This window comes from Rhinopithecus roxellana, chromosome 16 (genome assembly GCF_007565055.1).
Source record: "Rhinopithecus roxellana isolate Shanxi Qingling chromosome 16, ASM756505v1, whole genome shotgun sequence".
NCBI classification, from domain to species: domain Eukaryota; kingdom Metazoa; phylum Chordata; class Mammalia; order Primates; family Cercopithecidae; genus Rhinopithecus; species Rhinopithecus roxellana.
Window position 1 is genome coordinate 82,483,720 of NC_044564.1, and position 6,696 is coordinate 82,490,415.

The window sequence follows — 6,696 nt, forward strand, 5'->3', positions numbered from 1 at the left end:
TCATCTCTAAGAGTTTTCTAATTCCACTGTGGTTTCAACTTTGATACATTATTGTTTGAGTGTTTAATTTCTTTCAATATATGTGTGAATTTCCTAGTTTTCCTCCTGTTGTTTTTTTTTTTTTTTTTTTTTTTTTTTTTTTTTTTTTTTGAGACGCAGTCTCACTCTGTCGCCCAGGCTGGAGTGCAGTGGCCGGATCTCAGCTCACTGCAAGCTCTGCCTCCCGGGTTCACGCCATTCTCCTGCCTCAGCCTCCCGAGTAGCTGGGACTACAGGCGCCCGCCACCTCGCCCGGCTAGTTTTTTGTATCTTTTAGTAGAGACGGGGTTTCACAGTGTTAGCCAGGATGGTCTCGATCTCCTGACTTCGTGATCCGCCCGTCTCGGCCTCCCAAAGTGCTGGGATTACAGGCTTGAGCCACCAGGCCGGCCTCCTCCTGTTGTTAATTAATAACTGCATTTTATGTGGTCAGAAAATATTCTTTGTATTATTTCAGTCTTTTTTAATTTATGGAAATTTATTTTCTTGCCTACCATACAAACTTTTTTGTAGAATGTTACATGTGTCACTGAGAAAAATGTGTATTCTGCTGGTATTGTGTAGAATGTTGTGTGTTTGTATGTTAGGTCTAATTGGTTTATAGTGTTCTTGAAGTCCTCTATTTTCTCATTGATCTTCTGTCTGGTTGTTCTATCCACGATTGAAGGTGAGATATTGAAGTCTATGAATATACAGCCATCTATTTCATTGATCGACTATGTCAATGCTTTATATATTTGGGGGGCTCTGTTGTTAGTTGGATGTATATTTGTAATTGGCATGTCTTGTTGATGAATGGACCCTTTTGTCATTGTAGAATGTCCTTCTCTTTCTCTCGTATCAGTGTTGAATGAAAGCTTATTTTGTGTGATATTATATAGCTACCCCAGCTCTTTTTGATTACTATTCCCATGTAATATCATTTTTCTGTTCTTCCACTTACAATGTATATATGTCTTCATGTGTAAAATAAGTCTGTTAAATAAATTATATAAATGGATTATTTCTGTTTTACTTTTGTAATGCATTCTGTCAATTTCTACTTTTTGATTGGAGATTAAAGTAATTAGTGATAAAGATAAAGTTACTTTCATTTCACTATTTGTGTTTTGTATGTTTTGATTTTGTAAGCTTCTCCTCTGAGGCTTTATGTAGTCTACTGTATAGCTCAAATGTAAGTAATATTTTGCTACATGCAACTATGAAGCCTTGTTCATTTCTCAATGTTTTTGAACAATGCTTACCACTTTTCTGTCTTGAGTGAGTTTCAAATTAATTGAAACAAAGACTAGCACCTTATACCTGTCCTTCCCATAGCAAGTAGGCAGGTTAAAAAAGGCAGGAGAACTACAAACCACTGCTCCGTGAAATAAAAGAGGACACAAACAAATGGAAGAACATACCATGCTCATGGATAGGAAGAATCAATTGTCAAAATGGCCATACTGCCCAAGGTAATTTATAGATTCAATGCCATCCCCATCAAGCTACCAATGACTTTCTTCACAGAATTGGAAAAAAACTGTTTTAAAGTTCATATGGAACCAAAAAAGAGCCCGCATTGCCAAGACAATCCTAAGTCAAAAGAACAAAGCTGGAGGGATCACGCTACCTGACTTCAAACTATACTATAAGGCGGCAGTAACCAAAACAGAATGGTACTGGTACCAAAACAGACATATAGACCAATGGAACAGAACAGAGTCCTCAGAAATAATACCACACATCTACAGCCACCTGATCTTTGATAAACCTTAGAAAAACAAGAAATGCGGAAAGGATTCCCTATTTAATAAATGGTGCTGGGAAAATTGGCTAGCTATAAGTAGAAAGCTGAAACTGGATCCTTTCCTTACTCCTTATACAAAAATTAATTCAAGATGGATTAAAGACTTAAATGTTAGACCTAAAACCATAAAAACCCTAGAAGAAAACCTAGGTAATACCATTCAGGACATAGGCATGGGCAAGGACTTCATGTCTAAAACACCAAAAGCAATGGCAACAAAAGCCAAAATTGACAAATGGGATCTAATTAAACTAAAGAGCTTCTGCACAGCAAAAGAAACTACCATCACAGTGAACAGGCAACCTACAGAATGGGAGAACATTTTTGCAATCTACTCATCTGACAAAGGGCTAATATCCAGAACCTACAAAGAACTCAAACAAATTTACAAGAAAAAGACAAACAACCCCATCAAAAAGTGGGCAAAGGATATGAACAGACATTTCTCCAAAGAAGACATGCATACAGCCAACAGACACATGAAAAAATGCTCGTCATCACTGGCCATCAGAGAAATCCAAATCAAAACCACAATGAGATACCATCTCACACCAGTTAGAATGGCAATCATTAAAAAGTCAGGAAACAACTGGTGCTGGAGAGGATGTGGAGAAATAGGAACACTTTTACACTGTTGGTGGGATTGTAAACTAGTTCAACCATTATGGAAAACCGTATGGTGATTCCTCAAGGATCTAGAACTAGAAATACCATTTGACCCAGCCATCCCATTACTGGGTATATACCCAAAGGATTATAAATCATGCTGCTATAAAGACACATGCACACATATGTTTATTGTGGCACTATTCACAATAGCAAAGACTTGGAATCCACCCAAATGTCCATCAGTGACAGACTGGATTAAGAAAATGTGGCATATATACACCATGGAATACTAGGCAGCCATAAAAAAAGGATGAGTTTGTGTCCTTTGTAGGGACATGGATGCAGCTGGAAACCATCATTCTCAGCAAACTATCGCAAGAACAGAAAACCAAACACCGCATGTTCTCACTCATAGGTGGGAATTGAACAATGAGATCACTTGGACTCTGGAAGGGTAACATCACACACCGGGGCCTATTATGGAGAGGAGGAAGGGGGGAGGAATTGCACTGGGAGGTATACCTGATGTAAATGACGAGCTGATGGGGCTGACGAGTTGATGGGTGCAGCACACCAACATGGCACAAGTATACATATGTAACAACAACAACAAAAAAGGCAGATGCAATAATTTCTGCTTAAGCTCTGCTGCACTCCAGAACCAGGGACTAGGGTTCCATACAGGAAACATTAACTGCCATTTTCAAGACCCCACCAAGAAGGTGAGATAAAGGCAAGTAAAAACACCATAAAAATGTCCTACTTATTTGAAGTTGCCTTTTTCTTGTTTTGGTGTTCTGTGGGTGGCTATAAACGTTTGACTGTTTCCCACAGTTCTCACCAACTTAACTCTGAGAGTTCTTGTTTTGCAATATTAATGCAATGTAATGTATTTACATGAACAAAAACTATGAGGAAATTCTTTTAGTTATTAACATTTTCTTTTGTTCCTGGACACCTCACGCTGTTCTATCATAGGCTATATATGTGTGTGACTATACACATGTGCATGTGTGTACAGACATACTTTTATAATTTTCCTTTTGCCAGTTATTCTTAGATAACTAGTAATTCTTTCATATTATCAGTAACTTTCCCCTGTGAATTTGTTATCTAATTTTCCCAGGAAAGGAATAAGTATGTATTTAAAGAAATGTCTTAAAAGCTGCTTATCCAGTGTGGTATTTGAAAATATCTTATGATCTCTTTTATAGCACTTCAAGTTCAAACTTTATTTTGCTTGAACGTGTGAACAAAATATAGGAGTGAGGTTTTCAGTTTTCATCAATATTTCACTATTGTCCCATACAATGTTTACCTCCTACATTACTTCTCACTATCTATGTCCTTTTAAATATCGCAATGTTTAATGTCATAATGTTTTGTTTTTATCAGGTCATTGGAGCCTAATCTGAATTTCACTATTTCGTAGGTTCCTGTTATTGTCATATTCTCTATAAGCACTCATATTTATAATTTTCCACTAGCTTGCAAAAGGTCAGTCTCTCAAAGGACTGCCTTTGCAGGAAGACTTTTGACAAATGTTGATTTGAAGTAGATTAAGTGAAAAAATAAAAGAAGTGAAGATTAATATACAAAATAAAAAATGAAACAATTTACTTTTTACTTTATATTTTAGACTTTATAGTTAATTTTCCTTTTATTAATTTTATATTGTATATTCACTGGTTAAAATATTTGCTTAAAAATCAGATTAAAATGTGAGAATACTGTTTCAATTCCATAATTAAATGCAAAAATATTCAGAAATATATTCAAAAAAATAATGTAATAAGTAAAAATATGTACCTAAATTATATAGCAGGATACAGTACCAGGACTGTAGATCTGGAAATGAAACCAAGCATGATTAAATACCAAGGGAGATTAAAGGAAAATAAAGGAAAAGTGGCCTAATAAGTTTTTAAGAGATGAATCAATTGCCTGCGGGCAATGAGAGAACTAGTGATCTAATTTGAATTTCAGTGGATTCTGAATAAGGTTAATGTAAAATAATGAAATGGAAATGTTAACAGTGGCTGAAAGCATAAGTTTAGGACAACAGTAGAGGGAATATGGTCTTTGAATAGTCTGTTCTGGTAGATCTCTAGGACCAGTGCTTAATTAATAGGTAAGAAAAAAGAAAGTCTCTAGTAATGAATGAGAGAATAATTCATAAAAATATGGAATCAATGAACAAGAAATATGTATATATGAGAACATAGAGAAAATCAATGAATAATAGATATTTTATATAAAGTAATAAAGTAGATAGAGAAAAAGCAATAGAACTTGGAGAATAAATCCTGAAGAAAGATATGTTGATCTGGAAATACCATGACGAAAGATGTCATGCAAAATTGATGAAGTGATTTACCTCTAGATCTATTCTGGTGAAATTTTAAAATGTATTAGTAAAGGAAGAATCCCAGAAATGTCTAAGAAAGATAAAATCAAAACTTGCCTGTGATAGAAAAATGTCAGGTTGGCCTTTTCTACTAATGAATGGGAGAAGATAAGGAGCATAATCGTGGTGTGAAGAGAGAGTGATCATAACCCATCTTGGCCCAGTTGTGTTTTTATAGATTTCATATTACAAAAGAAGAACAACATAAGCTATGTACACTAAGTAAAATATGTAAAAAGAGCATTCCAATAGAAAAATGTATAAATTACATGAAAATGTAGTTAAAGCAAAAATGATAAGCAATCATTAAATACATGAAAAATGAATATGCATCTTGTTAAGAGTAAAACAAATACAAATTAAAACCAAGCTAGAATTATATTAGCTACCTATATGAGAGTAAAATTGCAAAATTAAAACACTAATATTATTCAAAAGACAAAAGTGAAGAATTTACTGGTTTTTATAGAAAAATATTAATAAAGATGAAAATCACAATTAAATAATTGAATAAATGTTTTATAAAATAGGCAAACAATTCTGTACATATTATAATGAAAGTTAAAATAACACACAGAACAAAAATTTTTGCAGGTATACCAATGTTTAAATATGTAATAAATATAAAATAATTTATGTCAGAATGAAAATATATACTTTGAGCACATAAGCTAAAAATGAAAAGGGTATAAATGCACAATTCAAAAGCAGTAAAATATACAGATATATGTAATAAGTATATGCATTGTGGAAACATATGTAATTATACATAAAATAATACTTAATATCACTACTGATAGAAAATTATCAAGTTAAAAAGAGAAACATTTGAATATTACTATCAAAAATTTTAAAAATAAGAAGTATAAAAATAAGTTTAGCTCTATTCATTGCAGTTGTTAGATTATTCATGATATTTTTTTTATACTTTAAGAATGTTCTATATATTATATGAATAGTATATATTACACCAATCAATGCATATGCATATGATTACAATTGAAATAAATAATGACAAATATAAATGTGTGGGATTTTATTCTAAGCTTATATTACTGATTGTGTTCTTTTGACTATCTATTAAAATTATTTCTATATTATTTAACCACTATAAAAATGTAAGATGAGACTTTATGTTGCTTAGATGGTAGGAATATCCACTGAAAATCTTATTGCCAATTTTTTTCCAAAGCCATACCATATTCAGTGGTTTTAAGAGAATGTACCAAAGAAATAATTCTAAATGGAGGGTAAAATATTTGTAACAGCACAATTACAAGGTAATCAAATGATTGAAAGCAAAATGAGAGATAATTTTGGAAATGCAAACAAGGGCCAAGTCATGCAGGATCTCAATAGGCTATAATAGGAGTTTGGATTTTATTGGAAGGGCGATATAAAGTTATTGGAGGACTGGGGACGTAATATGATCTGACTCTCATGATACTAGTTTCTTAGAAAAGTAGCATGATGCAGTAAATAAGAGTGTGGACTCTGTAGTGCCATGCTTTGAATCTTTTATTTTTATTTTGTGTACCTACTATAGATATTAATTGTCAGTGTATATACTGTAGGTTTTTATTTTCTGTGCATCTACTCTAGGTTTTCCTTTGTGGTTGGGGTGGTAAACTGGGAAAAAGGGGATATTAGTCAAATGATGCAAAGTTTGGTTAAGTAGGAGGATTAAGTCCTACTGATCTATGCACAGAATGTAACGGTAGTTAATAATAGTTACTGCATATTTTAAAATTTCCAAGAAGCGTGGAGTTTAAATGTTCTCATCACAAAATAATAAGTACGGGAAATGATGGATATGCTAATTAGTCTTGTTTTATCATCCTACGATGTATAC